We start from the raw sequence: 20,697 nt of genomic DNA, 5'->3' as shown, positions 1-20,697 counted from the left end.
GAATGTTGTCAATAGATTTTGTTTCAAACTCCAAAGGGTAGGTGTTTGATGTGGCAAAGGAAACAGAGATACCCTAATGAAAACAGAGGGAGGTAGGAAGTCTTTGGAGACTTCCACTGCAAGGGTCTTTGAACCACATTTGGCATTCAAAGTGAGAAAACAAACTGAATGAGCTTTGAAAAGAACAAGACAAATACAATACTGAATCCGACTTGGAAAAAAACCAAAGAGGTCAGTGACAGAACATCACCCCCCACAAAATCTTGGATTCATGCCTGGAAAATGAATAAGTGAATAGGTAGGTAACTCCTCATTTTCCAGGGCTGTCAGTCAACGGTTCCTATCAGTTCCACCTCTGAAATGTGTTTTATATCGTTTGCTGCTATTTACCACTGACTCCACCTCCATCCCATGTCATCTCTCATCTAGGGGGAAGTTGGGTGCAGAGGAGAGAACACTAGCTTTAGAGACAGACAAACTTAGATTTGAATTCCAACTTTGCCACTCAACCAGCTATGAGACCCCGAGCATTTCTATCAAATCTGTCTGAGCATGGGATTCCTCATCTGTAAAATGGTAATAATATCATCTTTACAAGTTATGAGGATTAAATGAGACAATGCTTAGCAAAATACTGCTTAGCATAGTATGTGGCATAGGGCAGGCAGCCCCTCGTAGCATAGGTCCTTCCACTCCTGTCTTTCCATTTCATCGTTTCCCATCAATTCTTGCTTTCCATAATGCATGTCTGATTAGGTCATTTCCCTCTCTGCTTGCTGTGGTTTTCCATCACTTAGCAAATAAATTCTAAATTCCAGAATGTAGTCATATCAGTGCTGTAAAAAAAATACCTAAAATACAGTTGCTTAAATAGGACAGATGTTTATCTCTCACATATCATTCAGAGGCGAGTCGTCCAGGGCTCATAGGGCAACTCTGCTATCTCCAGGTTTTAAGTGGCTGCTTCTGTTGGTTCCATCTCCCACCTAGTGGGAAGGGACAGGGCTGGAGGAACTCATATCAGGCTCTTTAGGGGGCACATTCTGAAAGTGGCACTTATCACTTACAATCTTTTTGGCTGAACCTTAGTCACGAGGCCACATCAAGCTGCCAGGAAGGCCAACGAGAAATACTTCAGCTAAGCGGCCACACACTCAGCTAAAACACAGGAGTTACTTCATTAAAGAAAAGGATCCTGGATATTTACAAACAACTAATAGCCTCTGCCATTAGCTGAGACATAAAGTGACATAATAGAGCATTTTTCTAACTTTATTTCACTTTTCTCCCCTTCTACGTACCTCATGGCCTATGAACACTGGACTACTCACTATTCAAATATACAACCTGCTTGCTCACTCCAGTTCCTTTGCACATGTGTGCTTCCCCCCTACCCACCTAGTTGGTTCCTCCTCATTGCTAAAGGATCAACTAGAATAGCTCTTCCTTTGTGGAACCTTTCTTGATGCCCTCCCTCCACTGGAAAATTTAGCCACTGCACTTGTCTTCTCTTGAAATTTTGATATAACTTGGAGAACTTTGTTTATGGATCCATCTTCTCTCTAGGTTGGAAGCTCCTCAAGAGTAGAGGTTATGTTTTATTCTTATTTTGAATCCCTAGAAATTAGTATTTGCTTGGTTTATATTTATCTAGGTATGATGAATGGATGGAGTTTAAATAAAAGTAGAAAAATCAAGCCAGTGATTCCACTTTAACTGCTACGAAAGTGATGGCTGACTACCTGTAAACTGAGAGAGTGCATGGAAGCAGAAGAAACAAGGAGACTTTATTGGAGTAATTAATCGACTTGTTTAGGACACCAGGTATCTTTTTCTCACAGATCCTTAAACAACCAAGTACTTATTCTGTTCTTTTTAAGATGGGGAAACTGAGGCCCAGAAAGGCAAGAAACTTATCCATGGTCATTCAGTTCCTAAAAGCAGAGTTAGACTCTTGCTGAGGTCTCCAAACTTTCTTTGTAGAGCTACTTCCATTATATCCCAGTGCTCTAAAAAGAATTTTATGTGCCATTGCAAATATTGAAGTACTTAACTGGCTGACTGAGGTTGGATGGATTTATTTTACAGCATTTTGAAAAATCTCTCGTAAGTTAGTAAGACTCTAAAACTCGGCCACAGTCTGACACATTACTGGCTGAAAGAGTAAAAGGGAACAGACGGACAGAGTGTTGTGTGCAGCAAAACAGTAACTGTCCTAGTCCAAAAATTGTAATAGTTTGTGGCCTAGTAAAGAATGCAATATGTCACTTTTTCTTTTTACTCATGACAATTTTTATGTATATATTTTGAGACTAATTTCTGAGAATATACATATTAAGCAATATGCTTATAAAATGTGGAGTATCAGTATTGGAGATAGCATGAACCTCTTAATCTGTGAATTGAGATTTTACTTTAATTCCATAAAGTTAGCAAGTTGAATCACTGAGGTCTCCTCGACCAATTGAAGATACATCATCATGGCTTTCTGGAATTTAGTGTTTAACTCAGATGTCCATAACGATCACATTGTCTTGCTGCGCTTTAAATAACATTGCCTTGAGCTCACATCTGACTTTCTGAGGGCAGCCCAATGGCTTCCCCAATAGTCCTGTGAATTCCTGTGGCTCATGTTCTCTTGGTCCCTCACAGCTCCCAGGGTCCACCGCCTCTGGAATCTCAATTGTGCTAGGGGCTCTCCTCCTACACTGCCGACTTCCCGTGCTTCATGCTAAGCCGCAAGTGGCACTCAGCCTTTTTCCCTTCCCTCAGACCATCCATATAGGACATTTATATGTATGTCAAACTTGACTGAAGTTTGAGTCTATGGAGAAAGCATTACATTATGGAACACAAAACCACTTGACATCAGATATCCCTCATTCTTCACAGCCCTCTGTCCCAGCTACCTCGCAGGGGGCTCCTGTTCTCTTCAAGCTCTGGCTGCACCTCATGTTGCTCAGTCCTCCTACGCTTAGATTTCCTACCTCTTTCCTCCGGTTTTCTGACTTGACAACCTCTGGAAACTCAGTTTCTTTCATATTTTTGTGCTGCTAGGTTTTGCAGCCATTCTCTGTTGCCCTGGTTCTCCCTTGGATACCCAGAGCCTCATTAATGTTCTTAGAGAAAGAAAGGGCCCCCTCATTTTACCGGCAAGAACAACTGACAGAGGCTTAGACAGTTGAATGTCTTCTTTATCCCTCCCTTATCGATCTCTGTTATAATTTTGGAATTTAGCTTTCTACTGATATAAATATGCTACCTACCTCCTTCCTCAACAGAAGTAGCTAAAATTAGGTGCAGTTTTAAGCAAAAAAAAAAATTCTGCCAGATTGTTATATATGATTTAAGAAAAAAATCAAGAAGATAAGGCGTGTAAACAATTATTGGAACTGAATGACTAATGGTAGTAAATCCCAAGCTTATTCAGGACAAGCAAGTTTTAGAGAGCAAAGTGTATGTGTATATAGAATTTAATTCATATATCAGCACTGAACTCTTCAATAGGAAAATGGCACTAGAAAGAAAATGGTAGTATAAGAAGGGTGGGCGTATGAAAACATTCTCAAGACTGTTCTTTTGCAGTTTAGCCCGTGAAAAGGGTTTTAAGTTTCTAAGAACTGAAGTGTTCAAAAGTAGAATTACCATCTATTATAATTCTGAAATTATTTGTTTTGTGTGAGTCTTCTCCTTTCCACTCCTTCCTCCTGTCACCAGATCCATCCTTCTTCACTTTGCTTTAGGCCCAGGAGGTTAAGCACTTGTGGGTCACATTATCTGGGCTCTCATCCCCTGGCTTCCAGTTGGATTCAGCCAGTGGAAGGTCTAGCAGGAATCTGGAGGACAGGAGAAGTCAAGATACACCTTTTCTGTTCCTTCCCTACCCTGGGTAGTGTTTTCCGCAGATAACTGTATTATCGCATGATTATATTGTTTATCTGGTGGTTTCAACTCTCCTGGCTAGCCTGCTTCCTCCTCGAGTCCCTCAGGCCTGGATGGTAACAGCTTCTGGCCCATGTTTACCATGGGTGTCCTGCCATCCTTCTTTTTCCTTGAACTCTGCCCATACCTCTTAAGTAGCCCCTTCACTAAAATTTCTCAAACTATCTTGGTTGGAATCTGTTTCTTAAAGCTATTAGTAGATATTCTGAATAAATGTTTGTGGTGGTAGATATTTTCTGATGCAGTAAGATCATGATTTCCAAATGCTGTCTGTGGGCTGGTTGGAGATAACCCTGAAAAAGGTTTCACTGGTCCAGTATGAAATGAAACTTTAAAAGGAAGGGCAATATAGATTTTCATTAAGTTGAATTGGTACTGTAATTTTTTAAATTATACATCTCCTTCCTACTTTTTTGAGGTGAAAATGATCCTTCTTTTATGATATAAATGTATACTTAAAAAATGTTCTTGCTTGGCAAAGTGAAAAGCTACCAGTGAGTGCTGTGAATTTATTTGAAAATGTACTAGTCCGTAAAATCTGAACGTTGAGGGACCACTGGACTCTATGCTTATGAATCAATTCCCCCAGAAGGACATTTGCAGAGACTGCCAATTCTGCAGTATTTTATGAACAGAACTACCTGGGGAGATTCATGTAAGAACACTCTGCCCTAGATGTCACAGTTCGAGTGCTTTCTGCTATGTGAGGCAGCTGTAGCGTAGATTTAAGATTTCTGCCGCAGAGTCCTGTGAGGTAGTTCCTGTATCTGAGTTTCTCACAAGCCTGTGGTAGGGACGTGGGGTGGAATTACTCTTATTATTTTTCCAGGAGAGTGAGTCTCCAATAGCTTAGGTGGTAGACTGCTCTAGGTTGTCCCCGCTGAGATCCTGTATCTACCCACTCACTCGAGGTAATTTCTTTATATGATCAGAGTTGACAAGAATTGTTGTCCTCAATTAAAGGATTCTAATTAATTATTTAAATAAGCCTTAACTTTGATTCATCAGTTTGATTATCTGTACTATCTCAAACTTTAACGTTGCTGTTTTTTTCTTCCCATTTGATTGCATTTTTAGGTCAGCTGGCATTTCATATACTGACATGTCAAAATTTTATGTGCGTCCTCAAGAGCAGACTGTTTTTTAGAACTGCCACTGCCATTAACTATCTGGGTGACCTTGCCTAAGTCCCTTAACCCCTCAGATACTCAGTTTCCTATCGTAGAAGGTGATAGGATTGGTCAGGAAGATCTCTACATTTCTTTCCAATTCTAAAAGTCCATGATCTAAGCCTCAATTATTTCCCAGCACTGAGTTCACTCAGGAGTTCAAAACCAGTTCAAACCCATAAATTAATTACTGGGATTCTAATTCATTTTTGCCAGTATTATAATTCCTGTCTGTGCATGTGGCACTGTGAAATTTAATTTGGCAGATTAGTAACATATATGATTAACATTCTTGTCAAAAAGATATGCTCCCTGAAGCCCTACATTTATTATTTCCTAGCCCACCCTCCTTCTAATGCTTCACCCTTTTAAATCTTGTCTCTGATTATGAACTACAGGTTTCAGCCTCATCTAAATTTCAACTCTTCTAGCTTGGGCTTTCCTGCTTGTCATTTTGGATCAGCCCTGTAGGTGCATGTTTTGTTCATCTCACGTCCCTTGATTATTTTTCTCTGGTAGAAGAAAAGTAATATTTCAAATTAAGTCAGTAGCTCTGTTAGCAAATGTCATTGAAAATTTCCTGGGTCAATTAGTAGCTGCTTCTTGTTTCACAATTTGGTCATTTTAGTGGCGTGAGGTTATTGCTGATCATCTATGAGAAATTAGTTTCTTGGGCTGTGTCTGTACTATGTTCAAGTGACTTCATGAAACATTTTAAATGTAAAAACTCTGATTACCTGTCGGATACATGTCATGCCAAATATTCTTATGAGAAACACATGAACTGTCAATAACATAGGCAAAATGTGCTGACAAAGTCTGAAATTTTTACCTTTAAATTGTGTTTAGATATTGAAACAACTTCAAATGTAGATCTGATTTATTTGCCTGTTTTTAGTTCATAGTGGAAAGGTCACAGTGACCCTCAATTGCTGGTTTACTTGAATAACTTCCCTAGTAAGCTGTGAATGAGCTGGGGCAGGCCACTGTCATCTGCCTTCACTTATCTCAGTATTTCCAGCCCCTGGCACAGTGCCTGGCACAGAGAAGCCACTCAGCAATGCCAGTTAAATGAGCGATCTCACTGTGGTCACCCGTATCACGCTTTGCCCACTTGTGACCAAGTTCTTGGCATGAGGAGACAGCAAGGAGAGGGAGACGTGAGCCAAATTCATCTAAATGATTCTCTTGGGTCTGCAGACTTACTCAAGGGAAGATACAATAATCGTCATCAAAGAATGTGCCTGGAATTCTCAGGCTGCTTATGACTTCATTAGGAAATTGGGGATAGGCACACAGCACAGAAAAGACAAAGATGGATGTTGGTTTATTCTTACGTTTCACTCAAATGCCTCTGGAAAATTGCCAAAAAATGAGTCACAGTTACATTTACATTTTAGGTGAATTTTTCTCCTTCAACCCTGTACTAGATCATGGGGTGCTATAGCTTGAATGTGTCCCCCAAAAGTTCATGTATTGAAAAGTTGATCTCCAATGCAGCAGTGTTGAAAAGACCTTTAGGAGGTGATTCGGTTATGAGGGCTCATTCATCGATTCATGGCTTAACGGGTTATCAAGGGAGTGGGTTAGTGATGGCAAGAGTGGGTCTGTTATAAAAGACAGTTTAGCCATCCTTGTGAGCCCCTTACCATGTGATGTCCTGTGCTCCCTCAGGACTCTGCAGGTACTCACCAGCTATAAGCCTCTCACCAGATACAGCCCCTAGATGTTGAACTTCCCAGTCTTAAGAATGGTAAAAAATAAATTTCTTTTCTTTATAAATTACCCAATCCTAGGTATTCAGTTACAGCAACAGAAAATGGATTAAGACTTAAGACTATAGGTATTGGATAGGGTTAGAAATAATTCAATAATCAGGAAATTCCTTAAAACAGGATACTTTTCCTAATCATTGATACTGCAAAATATATATTTGGTTTTCCTCCCCAGTTTCCTGGCATAGCACTCTAAAATCCTTAAAACATTCAAAGTTATGTGTCATTTTGTATGTTAATGAGTTCACTGATGGCTGGCAGCCCCTAGATAGCTTCAGGATGGAGGCTTGTCACTGGAAACAACAAGGCAGAATTAGAGAGTTGGGACTTTCAGCCTCACCCCGCCACCAACCTCCAGGTAGGGAAGAGAGTTTGAAGGTTAAGCTGATCACCAATAGCCAGTGATTTAATCAATCATGTCTATGTAATGAAGCTTCCATAAATCCTTCAAAAGGACAGGGTTCAGTGAGCTTCTGGATAGCCAAATACATGGAAGTTCCTGGAGGGTGGCATACCTAGGGAAGGCATGGAAGGAAGCTCTGTGTCGTTTCCCCCTGTAACTCATCCTATGCATTTTTTAAATCTGTTCTTGTGTTTTTATGTAATACCCTTTATAATAAATGGATAAACGTAAGTGTTTCTTTGAATTCTGTGAGCTACTCCAGCAAATAAACTGAACCCGAGGATAGCATTTTGTAAGGACTCTGATTTATAGCCAGTCAGTCAGAAGCACAGGTAAAAAAATCCCTGGGGCTTATAATTGGCATTGAAAGTGGGGGACAATCTTATGGGATTGAGCCCTCATTCTGTGAGATATCATGCTATCCCCAGGTGGAGAGTGTCAGAGTTGAATCGGGGAACACCCAGGTGGTATCTGTGGAAGTGTTGCTTGCTTGGTGTGGGGAAAAATACCCCACACATTTGGTCACAGAAGTCTTCTGTGTTGATTGTTGAGTGAGAGTATAGGAAAATAATTTTGGCTTGTTTATTCCTGTATTTTCAGAAAATCCAAACCTTGGGCTGATGTTTTGTTTCTTTTTTTTTTTTGAGATGGATTCTAGCTCTGTCACCCAGGCTAGAGTGCAGTGGTGCAATCTTGGCTCACTGTAACCTCTGCCTCCCAGGTTCAAGCAATTCTCCTGCCTCAGCCTCCCGAGTAGCTGGGATTACAGGTGCCTGCCACCACACCCAGCTATTTTTTGTATTTTTAGTAGAGATGGGGTTTTACTATGTTGGCCAGGCTGGTCTCGAACTCCTGACCTCATGATCCACTTGCTTTGGCCTCCCAAAGTGCTGGGATTACAAGTGTGAGCCACCGTGCCTGGCCCGGCCTGATGTTTTCTTTTAAATTTTAAATAAGATCTGGATTCTGGTTCAAGATGGCTGACTAGAGACATCAGGCACCTGCTGTCTCCAGAAAGAAGAGCCAAAATTACAGACTATCACACCTCAAATAGAACATCTAGGAGAGAACACTAGAGTCCAACAAAAAACTCATGGGAAACACCTGATGTACAGATGAGAAGGAAACAAGTGGCCAGCTGAGCCAAGATCAGCCAGGAGCCTAGAGGAACGTGGTATTGAGGGGAAAGAAAAGATTAAGTGAGAGGGCTTCAGCAGTCCATATTTCTACCATAAACTGCTGCGATGTGAACCATGGGAGAGCTCCTCTATCCACATGAATCCCTGATACCAGATGGGTGGCGATTTGGAAACCCTATGAGGTTATTGAACCAGACAAGGAACTTGTTCTGGGTTACTCACCCTCCCCTATGAGACCTAAATGGGTATGGCAGAGTACACTTTTGGAGCACAGCCAACAGGAATAGCATTCTGCTCTCGGAACAATAGCCCTTGTATCTCCCCATCCCAGGAGCTTTTGCTGACATTACCCAGTGACCACTTGGAGGTCTGCAGCAGCATACCACTGGCTAGAGCCAAAGGTGCTGCAAAGTCCCCAGTACTCTAGTCCACAGGGAGTACTACACTGTGGGAAAAGGATAGTGCAATGCACCAAAAGGCATCTCCTGGGAAAAAGAAAACCAAAGTGTTTGCTTTCCAGAGCCCAAGAACTCCCTGTCTGGGGCTGTGGGAAATGACTCCATCCTCAGCAGCAGCACAAACTCTGGTGCTCCAGCTTTGCAAATGAAGAGTGACATCCTTTGCCACTGGCAGAGCAGCCTCTGTGCTTAAGCTCTCATATAGAGCATATGACCCCTCCTCCCCCTCTGCATACCTGATCCTACTGCCAACAAAGGCTAGGGTGGGTGGGCCGGAGGGCTACCTGTCTGAGGTGGTGAGTAACAACTACAACCTAACTGGCAGTATGGTCTCTGTGCTGAGACTTCATGCTAAAGCAGGGCTTCTCTCCCCTTCTGTGTGGTGCTGTGTTGCTGCTTCCATAGAGGGCAGAAAAGACTGATAATAGTGTATGGGGGGTTGTTGGGGGTGATTCCATACCACAGCTACTGTCAACACCAGCCCATACCACTCAAGACCCAGAGGGTAGTCCCACCACTGCTACTGCTATCACCCACACCATGCAGGCTGCCCAGAGACCCAAGTGGGCCCACTGCTGGGCAGATGAGCAAGGCACCTGGAGCAAGACACTTGGAGGCTCAAGAATCATCCCACTGGTAGCTTCCTACACAAATGCCAGTGTACACCACCCTGGGGCACAAAGACAGGTATGGTCAGACCACCACTGCTACTCTTGGGACCCAAAGACTGGCCCACCTGGCTTTCCAGGCTTCAGCACAACTTCATCACTAATAGCCACACACTAACCCTCTGAGGAAATCACAGAAAGCACTAATACTGTTTATAGTTAAATAAACCATGCAGAGAATATACTACTGCATGCACCCAGAATCAAAACCAAAGGGCCCTACCCAACCAACATCACAGATATATCTTCAGGAAAATGTCCTTTCCTAAGTAAATTCAGAAATAGGAGATGTGATTGTTAAACCAGATGTGCAGATGTCAATGTAAGAGCACATGAAATGTGAAAAAAGCAAGGAAATATGACACCTTCAAAGAAACAATAATTCTTCAGCAATAAATCTTAAAAAGAAAACGTTAAAATTCCCAATAAAGAATTCAGAATATTGATTTTTAAATAAGCTTAGTGAGATACGAAAGAATTCTGAAAAAAATACAAAAAATTGGGGATATGAGAAATTTACTAAAATGGTAAATATTTTGTTAAATAAACCAGAGTTTTTAGAACTGAAGAATTCATTGAAGGAAATGCAAAATACATTTGAAAGCTTCAACAATATGCTAGACCATGTAGAAGAAAGAATCTCAGAACTTGAAGACAGGTCTTTTGAAAACAACCCATCTGGACAAAAAATGATGAAAAAGTATGAGCAAAGCCTGCATGACAAGTTGGACAATGTAAAGCATCTTAATATACAAGTTATCAGTATCCCTGAAAACAGCAAATTAAAGGATTAGACAATATGAAATAGATGAAAACTTACATTTGGTCAGAGAATTAGACATTCATATACAGAAGGTTCAACAATCCCCAGGTAGATACAATGCAAGAAGGTCTTCTCTATGGTATGTTATAATCAGAATCCCTAAAGTCAAAGATAAAATGTGAGTCCTAAAAACAACATGAAAAAGGTGCCTAGTCACCTATAAAGGAAACCTCATCAGACTAACCACAGATTTCTCAGCAGAAATCTTACAGGCCAGAAGAGAATGGGATGATATATTCAAAGAACTGAAGGAAAACAGCTATCAACCAAGGATACTATCTCCAGCAAAATTATCCTTCATAAATGAAGGAGAAATAGTCTTCCAGACAAGAAAATGCTAAGGAAATTTTGTTACCAATAGACTGACCCTGCAAGAACTGCAGGAAGTGAAAGGAGACATCTACCATCATGAAAACACATGAAAGCATAAAACTCGCTGATGAAACAATCACACAAAGAAGGATGAGAAAGGCTCAAACAGTACCAGTACTAAAATCCACCAGACCGCAATGACAATAAGATTAAGAGATACTTACATATGCATGTTGATAGAAGCACAATTTGCACTGCAAAAATACGAAACCAGCCCAAATTTCTCAATGAGTGGAAAAAGAAAATATGGTATATATACATACCATGGAATACTTCTCAGTCACAAAAAGGAACAAAATAATGGCATTTGAAGCAACATACATGGAATTGGAGACCCTTATTCTAAGTAATGTAACTCAGGAATGGAAAACCAAACATTGTATGTTCTCAGTCATAAATGGGAGCTAAGCTATGAGGGTGCAAAGGCATAAGAATGATACTTTGGGGACTTTGGGGAAAGGGCAGGAGGTGGGTGAGGGATAAAACACCACCACATTGGGTACAGTGTACACTGCTTGAATGATGGGTGCACCAAAATCTCAGAAATCACCACTAAAGAACTTATTCATGTAACCAAACCACTTGTTCCCCAAAAACCTATTGAAATAAAAGTTTAAAGCGAGTATATAAAACAACCAGAAAACAACAATATTAAAGAAACAAAGCCTCACATATCAATAATAACCTTGAATGTAGAAGAATTAAATTCTCCACTTAAAAGATATAGAATGGCTGAATGGACTAAAAAACAAAAACCCCTCATCTTTTCAATAAAGTCACCTATAGACTGAAAGTAAAGTAATACGATAAGATATTTTACTCAAATAGAAACCAAAAGCAAATAGGAGTGGCTATACTTACATTACATAAAATAGACTTTAAGTCAAGAAGAGTAAAAAAAAGCAAAGAATGTCATTTCCTTCTGTAATCATGTCATTATATAATGAAAAAGCAATCCAGGAAAATGATATAACAATTCTAAATATATAAGACCCAACACTGGAGCATCCAGATTCATAAAGCATATATTAAAAGATCTAAAGAGATCTAGTAAATCTTCTTTCACTACATGGCAGTGCTGGAGTCTCTCTGAATCTGCTGTGATTCTGGGGCTGCCTGATTCATGAATCATTTATTGCTTAATTAAACTCCTTTCAATTTAATTCGGCTGAACTTTTAACAGGTAGATCCACTGATACCTTGCACCTTGCCCCTGGAAGAGTTGCAGGCACTCAACACCAGTCTGTGAAGGCAGCTGCAGGGGCTGTACCTGCTAAAATCACAGAAGCAGAGCTCTCCAAGGCTGTGGGAGCCCACTTCTTACATTAGGTGTCCTGGATGTGAGACATGGAGTCAAAGGAGATCATTTCTGAGCTTTAAGATTTAATGACTGTCCCACTGGATTTTGGATATGCATGGAGCCAATAGCCCCTTTGTTTTGGCCAACTTCTTCCATTTGGAACAGGAGCATTTATCCAATGCCTGCACACCCATTGTATCTTGGAGGTAACTAACTTGCTTTTGATATTACAGGCTCATAGGTGGAAGGGACTTGCCTTGCCTCAGATGAGACTTTGGACTTGGACTTTTGGGTTAATAATGGAATGAGTTAAGACTTTGGGGGACTGTTGGGAAGGCATGATTGATTTCTGAAATGTGAAACGGACATAAGATTTGGGAGAGGCCAGGGGCAGAATATGGTTTGACTCTGTGTCCCCACCCAAATCTCATCTTAAATTGTAATCCAAATTGTAATCCCCAGGCATAGAGGAAGGGACCTTGTGGGAGGTGATTGGATCATGGGGCCAGTTTTCCCCATGCTGTTCTTGTGATAGTGAGTAAGTCTCACCAGATCTGGTGGTTTTATAAAGGGCAGTTTCCCCTATGCTCACTATTCTCTCTTCTGCCCTCCTGTGAAGAAGGTGCCTGCTTTCCCTTCCACCATGATTGTAAGTTTACTGAGGCCTTTCCAGCCATGAGAAACTGTGAGTCCATGAAACCTCTTTTGTTTATAAATTACCCAGTCATGGGTAGTATCTTTCACAGTGTGAAAACGAGCTAATACACATTCAATCCAGCAATCTCATTGCTGAGTATCAACCCAAAGGAAAAGAAATCAATGTATCAAAGGGATATTGCACTTTCGTGTTTATTGCAGTACTCTTCACAAAAGCAAAGATATGGAAACACCCTAAATTTCCATCAATGCGTGAATGGATAAAATGTGGTATATATACACAATGGAATATTATTCAGCCTGTTTTTTTAAAAAAAGGAAATCATGTCATTTGCAGCAACATGCAGGAACTGGTGGTCATTATCTTAAGTGAAATAAGCCAGGTCCAAAAATGCAAATATCACATGTTCTCACTTACATGTGGGAGCTAAAAATTTGATCACATGTAGGTAAAAAGTGGAAAGATAGTGGACAGGATGACTGGGAGGTGGGGGGAACATGAATAGAAATGAGTTAAAGGGTACAAACCTATGTAAGAAAGAATACATAAATTCAATGTCTAATAGCAGAGTAGGGTGACTATACTTAACAAAAATGTATTGTACTCAGGTGATGGACACCCTAAATAGCCTCAATTTATCATTACATATTATATATACATTACAAAATTTCACATGTACCCCATAAGTTTGTACAAATAAAAAATATCTATATAATTAGTTTATAGTTTCCATATTTCATATTTTACAACCTTATGCCATTTGATTTTCACAATCAATTTATATGGTATGCATGCCCTGGGCTGTTTGTTTCCCCCATTTTCTGGAGTAGGAAACTGAGTTGATGGTGGTAAGAGAAGTCACAGTTGTTTAGAAAATGACTTATCAAGATTTAAATTCAAGTTCTGTAATTCAAGCCTAGGGCTCATTTCTGTTTTTTTTTTAAATGATGCTTTTGTTCTGTTTTATTTATTTTTATTATTATACTTTAAGTTCTGGGGCACATGTGCACAACATGCAGGTTTGTTACATATGTATACATGTGCCATGTTGGTGTGTTGCACCTGTTAACTCGTCATTTACATTAGGTATATCTCCTAATGCTATCCCTCCCCCCTCCGCCCACCCCATGACACCCCCAGTGTGTGATGTTCCCCATCCTGTGTCCAAGTGTTCTCATTGTTCAGTTCCCACCTATAAGTGAGAACCTGCAGTGTTTGGTTTTCTGTCCTTGTGATAGTTTGCTCGGAGTGATGGTTTCCAGCTTCATCCATGTCTCTACAAAGGACATGAACTCATCCTTTTTTATGGCTGCATAGTATTCCATGGTGCATATGTGCCACATTTTCTTAATCCAGTCTATCATTGATGGACATTTGGGTTGGTTCCAAGTCTTTGCTATTGTGAATAGTGCCGCAATAAACATATGTGTGTATGTGTCTTTATAGCAGCATGATTTATAATCCTTTGGGTATATGCCTAGTAATAGGATGGCTGGGTCAAATGGTATTTCTAGTTCTAGAACCTTGAGGAATCACCACACTGTCTTCTACAATGGTTGAACTAGTTTACAGTTCCACCAACAGTGTACAAGTATTCCTATTTCTCCACATCCTCTCCAGCACCTGTTGTTTTCTGACTTTTTAATGATCACCATTCTAACTGGTGTGAGATGTTATCTCATTGTGGTTTTGATTTGCATTTCTCTGATGGCCAGTGATGGTGAGCATTTTTCCATGTGTCTGTTGGCTGCATAAATGTCTTCTTTTGAGAAGTGTCTGTTCGTATCCTTTGCCCACTTTTGGATGGGGTTGTTTGATTTTTTTCTTGTAAATTTAAGTTCTTTGTAGATTCTGGATATTAGCCCTTTGTCAGATGGGTAGATTGTAAAAAATTTCTCCCATTCTGTAGGTTGCCTGTTCATTCTGATGGTAGTTTCTTTTGCTGTGCAGAAGCTCTTTAGTTTAATTAGATCCCATTTGTCGATTTTGGCTTTTGTTGCCATTGCTTTTGGTGTTTTTGTCATGAAGTCCTTGGCCTAGGGCTCATTTCTACTCTGCCATGAAACCTAACTGGGTTCCTGAATTCTCAATTGTGTTGTTTGGTTCGTTCTGAGGACAGATGAGTTCAGTTTAGTGAACAACAAATGAATGCCACGCATTTTCATGGTAGATACCGACCTTACTACAAAAGTACTCATAAATATTCCTCTTTAGGCTAGGAGTAAAGCAGTTTATCTTTTTATGTTTAAGTTCTGGTATTCTTTTTAAATAGTGGTGATTTAGGGAAATCATATCTAGTCTTAAAAATCTAAAGTTTTCATCTCAAGGGTACTGTTGACCATGTGACTGATGGTGGAACTCTGACCATTGTCTTGTGTTTTGGGATCAAGGTTTGCATGGCTCCTGAAGGGCAGAGACCTCTTCAGAGGCAGGCCTTGGTCATCTACTTCCCCATGTTCTTGGGTCTCCTCTTTTATATCCTTTCCTAGCCTCCATGGCACCCACTCTCTTGATCTTGTCATTTCACCCCCCACCTCCCCTTCCCTTCCCTGGCTGCTGCTGGTTCTCCTCCTTCACCACTGAAGCAGGAATAACCTTCACTGAATGATTAGAGAACATCTCTGGACAGTTAAATAGGCCCTCCTGCTCCAATTCCTTGATTTGATAGCTATAGATACCTGTTCCTCTGTTTTGAGGACAGTTGGAGAAGCAGGGGCTCAGTAGGCATGAGAGTTGCTCTGTGTTTGCTAGCAGAAGCACATATAATCAGCAGTGTGGGGTCTGCCCTCCCTGGACCAGTCTTTATAGATGTTCTCACAGCATGCAATTCTCACCACTAGCAGAACATGCCTCAGCCAGTGACTAATTGAATCTCATCTGCTTTGTCACTCGCTGGGTGATTGCAGTCTTTCCCTTGAATTTATGACAGATTCTGGCCAAAGAGCTCTTTAGAAATTGGGGGATTTGGGGCATTTTAAGAGAATTAGGCTCTGGGGCTCATTTTAAGAGAATTAGGCTCTGGGTCTACACAGGGTTGGAGACCTGACATCCTTCCCAGTTTTCATCTCTACAGATCCAACAAAACAATAGTCAATTGAGTGAACAACCAGGCTTCCTGCTTTATTGGGCACTGTTTCCATCATTGAAGGACTTAGCAGACTGAACAATTTGTGTATTTGGGGTAAATATATTTTAGAAATGAATGTACCCAGCCATCTGAGTTTATATTCAGAAATAAAATTATAGTTAAATATAGAAACAATAGGCTGAAGATGTTATTAATGGATTTTCTAGAGATGAGCACCATCGCTTTCTGTATTCCAGTGATGTTCGAGATTGATGGTTTATAGATTCCTGCATCATTTGTGATGGGTACAGAACCCTGGATAACTGATGGCTGGTTTAGTGGAAGCCAAGCTTTTAGACATTATGTGCAAATTTAGGAGTCACTGTGGCTGTAATTTCAAGTGCCATATGTTACCTGGAATGGACTGAGTCCAACATTTTCATTACTAACTTCCTTCAATTGACTTTACTTTATCTTAGCAGGCAAACATGTCTTATTGTCACTCAGTGTCCGAAGGCAATTAACCAACTAACATAACATTTAAAAAAAAGCTCAAAGACAAAGCACATTTGCTCAGGAAAAATTACTTGCTGATTTTCTCTTGTTAATTAATTTCCCAGCCATCAATGCCGGCCTCCAGCTTTTGTCTGGCCACTTTCCTTTTTCACCAAGTTTCCATTTCTTCAGCCTTGTAAACACAGGAAGCTAGTGAATTGATCTAGCCATACTTTGACAAAGAGATAAAGGCAGCTGCATCCTGGGCATCTGCTGCCTTCTGGAAATGTGTCAAGGTTCCTTTCCCTACACAGGGGAAACCACGAGTTAGCAGACAGCAATGCTGTGAGCAGCTCCAGAGTGAATTTGTGAATAATCTTGGTGTTTTCTACTCTGTGCAGGTGAGGGATGGGGCCAGTAGCAGAGGTGATCACAGAGGCAATCAGGAGAGAATCACATCTCCCTAGCTGAGCCAGGAGCTCTGGATGCAGCCAGGGGGCTTTTGCCCTACACTACTTCAGAAAGAAACATTTTAGAAAGAATTAAACAGCATTTGCAGTAGCATGATCTATGCAAATTCTCTAATACAACCTGTCTGCTTTTTCCATTTGGACACTTGTTGAGAAGGGCCCAGCATTCCAAACATGGTCCCCTTCTTCTTCTTCTTCTTCTTCAGATCTCTTCTTCTACAATGGGTGGCAGGGGGAGAGTCAGGTTCCTTCTGTCCAGGAGAGACCTCATTTATCTTTGCTTTACATTGGGTCAGCTGATCTTTAGAGGGCAGCCTCTTGAGGACTTCTCATCACTCCACTATCTCTCACCAGAAGGGGCATTACAGATGAGGCCGTGGAGGCCCAGAGAGGTTGGGCTACTTTCCTAGGTTCACATGGCTGCTTGATGATGGAGGCAGCTTCTTCCAGAATCCCCACTCTTGCTCTCAGGGACTGTGATATTCTGGGTTGGTGCAGCAGACCTCCTCCAAGTGGGGCCTAAACCAAATGAGTCCTCCAGTCAGGCTGGGTTAGGATGAGGTACCCATAAAGAGGGCAGCCTGTTCAGGAGGGGTGCTTCTCTGAGGCTCCTTGGGTGTGTCATTCCTCAACTCCAGAGTTGGGCTAAAGGCCTGTCTCTGATTCCACTTAAGTACCTACTCTTCTATATTGAATTTGTCTTCTCTAACTGATTAATGGCTAATTTTTATTAAATATTTACTAAGTGCCAGGATCTCTTCTACAAGTCCTAAAATAGTGTCTTTTTAAATTATCACAACAATTGTGTAAGGAGATTTCTATTCTCATCCTGCAGATGAGGAAACTGGAACTCACAGAAGGTAAAAATGTTGTTGGAGGGCACACAATTAAAAAGTGATAGAATTTGGACCTCCCTCTCCCTACTCCAGGGCAGAGCTTTCTGCATAACACATGCTCAATAACTGTTAATTTGTGTCATCTGTTTTTATTTTTATAAGGTTAGGCAAGATCTTCCACTCTGGAAGAGCAGACGGGCCAGTAGAGATTATTTTTGCTACTTAGATGAGCAGGATCCCACCCTCAAGCACAGGCCTATTGTTTCCTCTCTCTTCATTTAGTCGAGTGTGTATTGTGCATTGCACAAGGACAACAGGCCGTGACTTGTGTTATGAGGACTTGTCTGTACACAGTGTTATATAAACAAAGTAGAGGGAGCCATAAACTGCTGGGGGAGCAGGAAAAGATTTCACAGAGAAAGAAACATTGGACTTGGGTACTGCAAGATGAAGTCAATTTTGGCTTTGTTGCCATTGCTTTTGGTGTTTTAGACATGAAGTCCTTGCCCATGCCTATGTCCTGAATGGTATTGCCTAGGTTTTCTTCTAGGGTTTTTATGGTTTTAGGTCTGACATTTAAGTCTTTAATCCATCTTGAATTAATTTTTGTATAAGGTGTAAGGAAGGGATCCAGTTTCAGCTTTCTACATATGGCTAGCCAGTTTTCCCAGCACCATTTGTTGAATAGGGAATCCTTTCCCCATTTCTTGTTTTTGTCAGGTTTGTCAAAGATCATATAGTTGTAGATGTGTGGCATTATTTCTGAGGGCTCTGTTCTGTTCCATTAGTCTATATCTGTTTTGGTACCAGTACCATGCTGTTTTGGTTACTGTAGCCTTGTAGTAGAGTTTGAAGTCAGGTAGCGTGATGCCTCCAGCTTTGTTCTTTTGGCTTAGGATTGTCTTGGCAATGTGGGCTCTTTTTTGGTTGCATATGAAATTTAAAGTAGTTTTTTTCCAATTCTGTGAAGAAAGTCATTGGTAGCTTGGTGGGGATGGCACTGAATCTATAAATTACCTTGGGCAGTGTGGCCATTTTCACAACATTGATTCTTCCTATCCATGAGCATGGAATGTTCTTCCATTCATTTGTGTCCTGTTTTATTTCGTTGAGCAGTGGTTTGTGGTTTTCCTTGAAGAAGTCCTTCACATCCCTTGTAAGTTGGTTAAGAAAATGTGGCACATATATACCATGGAATACTATGCAGCCATAAAAAAGGATGAGTTCACGTCCTTTGTGGGTACATGGATGAAGCTGGAAACCATCATTCTCAGCAACTAACACAGGGACAAAAAACCAAACACCACATGTTCTCACTCATAGGTGGGAATTGAACAATGAGAACACTTGGACACCGGAAGGGGAACATTACACACTGGGTCCTGTTGTGGGGTGGGGAAAGGGGGGAGGGATAGCATTAGGAGATATACCTAATGTAAATTATGAGTTAAGGGGTGCAGCACACCAACATGGCACATGTATACATATGTAACAAACCTGCACGTTGTGCACGTGTACCCTAGAACTTAAAGTATAATAAAAATAAAAAATAAAATTATGTATTCATGTCAAATTGTCTGGAAAAATTTCTCCAAAATGTTAGCAGTGATTGCCTCTGGGTAATAAGCCTTTTTTTTTTTTTAAGCAATTGTTTAGTTTTTTATTCATCTTGTTCTACATTTTTGAAGTGTTAACATGAGAATAAAACATTTCATAATAAATAATAAAGATACTTTTGTTTAAAAGAGAAAATTGTATTTCAAGATGATACATAATTCAAAAGTCTTGCTAGTAACTCTTAAACTTGATTGTGCATCAGAATCACATGAGGAGCTCTTAAAAATTACGAACTGCTTTCCAGGTTTTGTCTCTTAGTTAATGAATCAGACTGTCTATCACTAGATCCAGGAGTCAGTATTTTGGAAAAGCTTCCCAGGTGGTTCTGATGGAGTCTGAGTGGCATCTGCCCTTGGACTGGCATTCAGCAGCCAGAGACTTAGAAACAAACAGCACGTGCAGTTTTAGATTTCCCAGGTGTGGAGAGAAGCTTCCTCTCTCTGCTGACACGTATATGATAGCCCTAATGAGGATAAATAACTACCTTTCTAAAGTTACCTGCTGCCAAGTAAATTTCCTAATTGCCATGGAACCTTTAGTTGGGCCGCTTTGTTTATTTTGACAAGAGTTGCTAAAGTATTTTAAAAGGAACACTTGGAATCTGTGATAGAAGGACTTCAGGACTCATCATTCCAGCAGAGGGCAGCAGTCATGGGGTCTGCAGAGAAAGGCCCTGGACCATCCTCAGGCCTAGCATGGAAATTGGATCTTTCCTTTTTCTAGCCAAACCAGGGGCAGAGGCAGGAAATGAGACAAGCAAGTTAAAATCATCCTGGGTGACAAGGAGGCTGAGCCTTATAGCATCCTCAGGGATCTGCTGCGATGCCATCCATTTGTAAGATGCTACGTTTAAATATTAAGAAAATGTTTTCTGGATACAGCATTTAATACAATGAGACAGAAGCAGGAGGAAAGAATAGGGTTAAAGCATTCACTAGGATGGTCAGGCAGCTGTAAAGGCAATTTGCATTCTTTCTGCATTCTTTCAATTCTAAGCATAGCGTTTTTAAAAATTTACTTTTATTGTGGGGTCCTGACTGCATATGAAAATAAGGGTCCAGTCACTGAGGTGAAGCTGGTTCATCCTTCCAGCTTCAAACCTAGAGGAAGGGGACATAGCCCAGCAACCTTTGCTCCCCTGCTGGTGCTGCTCTTTATCTTTTGGGGAAGGCAGCAGGACAGTTGGAGAAATAGACATCCCTGTGGCCAAAACCACCTGGGGACGAATGTCCTTATCATTCAGTTTCTTTTCCAATTGCAAATCCTCAGGCTTATCTAGCAGATTTAAGTTGAGGAAAAACCAAAGCTTATTAATTTCTGAAGTTTCAAGGGACTGTTTAGTTATCTTAGAGCTGGATGTAACAGCCAGCCTGAAACTTACATCCTTCTCCATCCATCCATCCATCCATCCATCCATCCATCCATCCATCCAATAATATTATGCTAGGCACTAGGTAGGTAGGGATGATGAACAAGAAAGGATTCCCCTTAAAAAATTTTTTTCC

At 40.7% G+C, this 20,697-nt stretch overlaps 1 protein-coding gene across 2 annotated transcripts in view; it reads right to left on the bottom strand.

The window, feature by feature from the left end:
- Window positions 1–20,697, bottom strand: part of SCHIP1 (schwannomin interacting protein 1) — a 611,917-nt gene that overhangs the window by 285,526 nt on the left and 305,694 nt on the right. The gene's annotated exons all lie outside the window — the stretch shown is intronic.

The sequence above is a fragment of the Pan troglodytes genome, chromosome 2 (assembly GCF_028858775.2).
Source record: "Pan troglodytes isolate AG18354 chromosome 2, NHGRI_mPanTro3-v2.0_pri, whole genome shotgun sequence".
NCBI classification, from domain to species: Eukaryota; Metazoa; Chordata; class Mammalia; order Primates; family Hominidae; genus Pan; species Pan troglodytes.
This window is presented reverse-complemented; position numbering and strand designations above follow the sequence as displayed.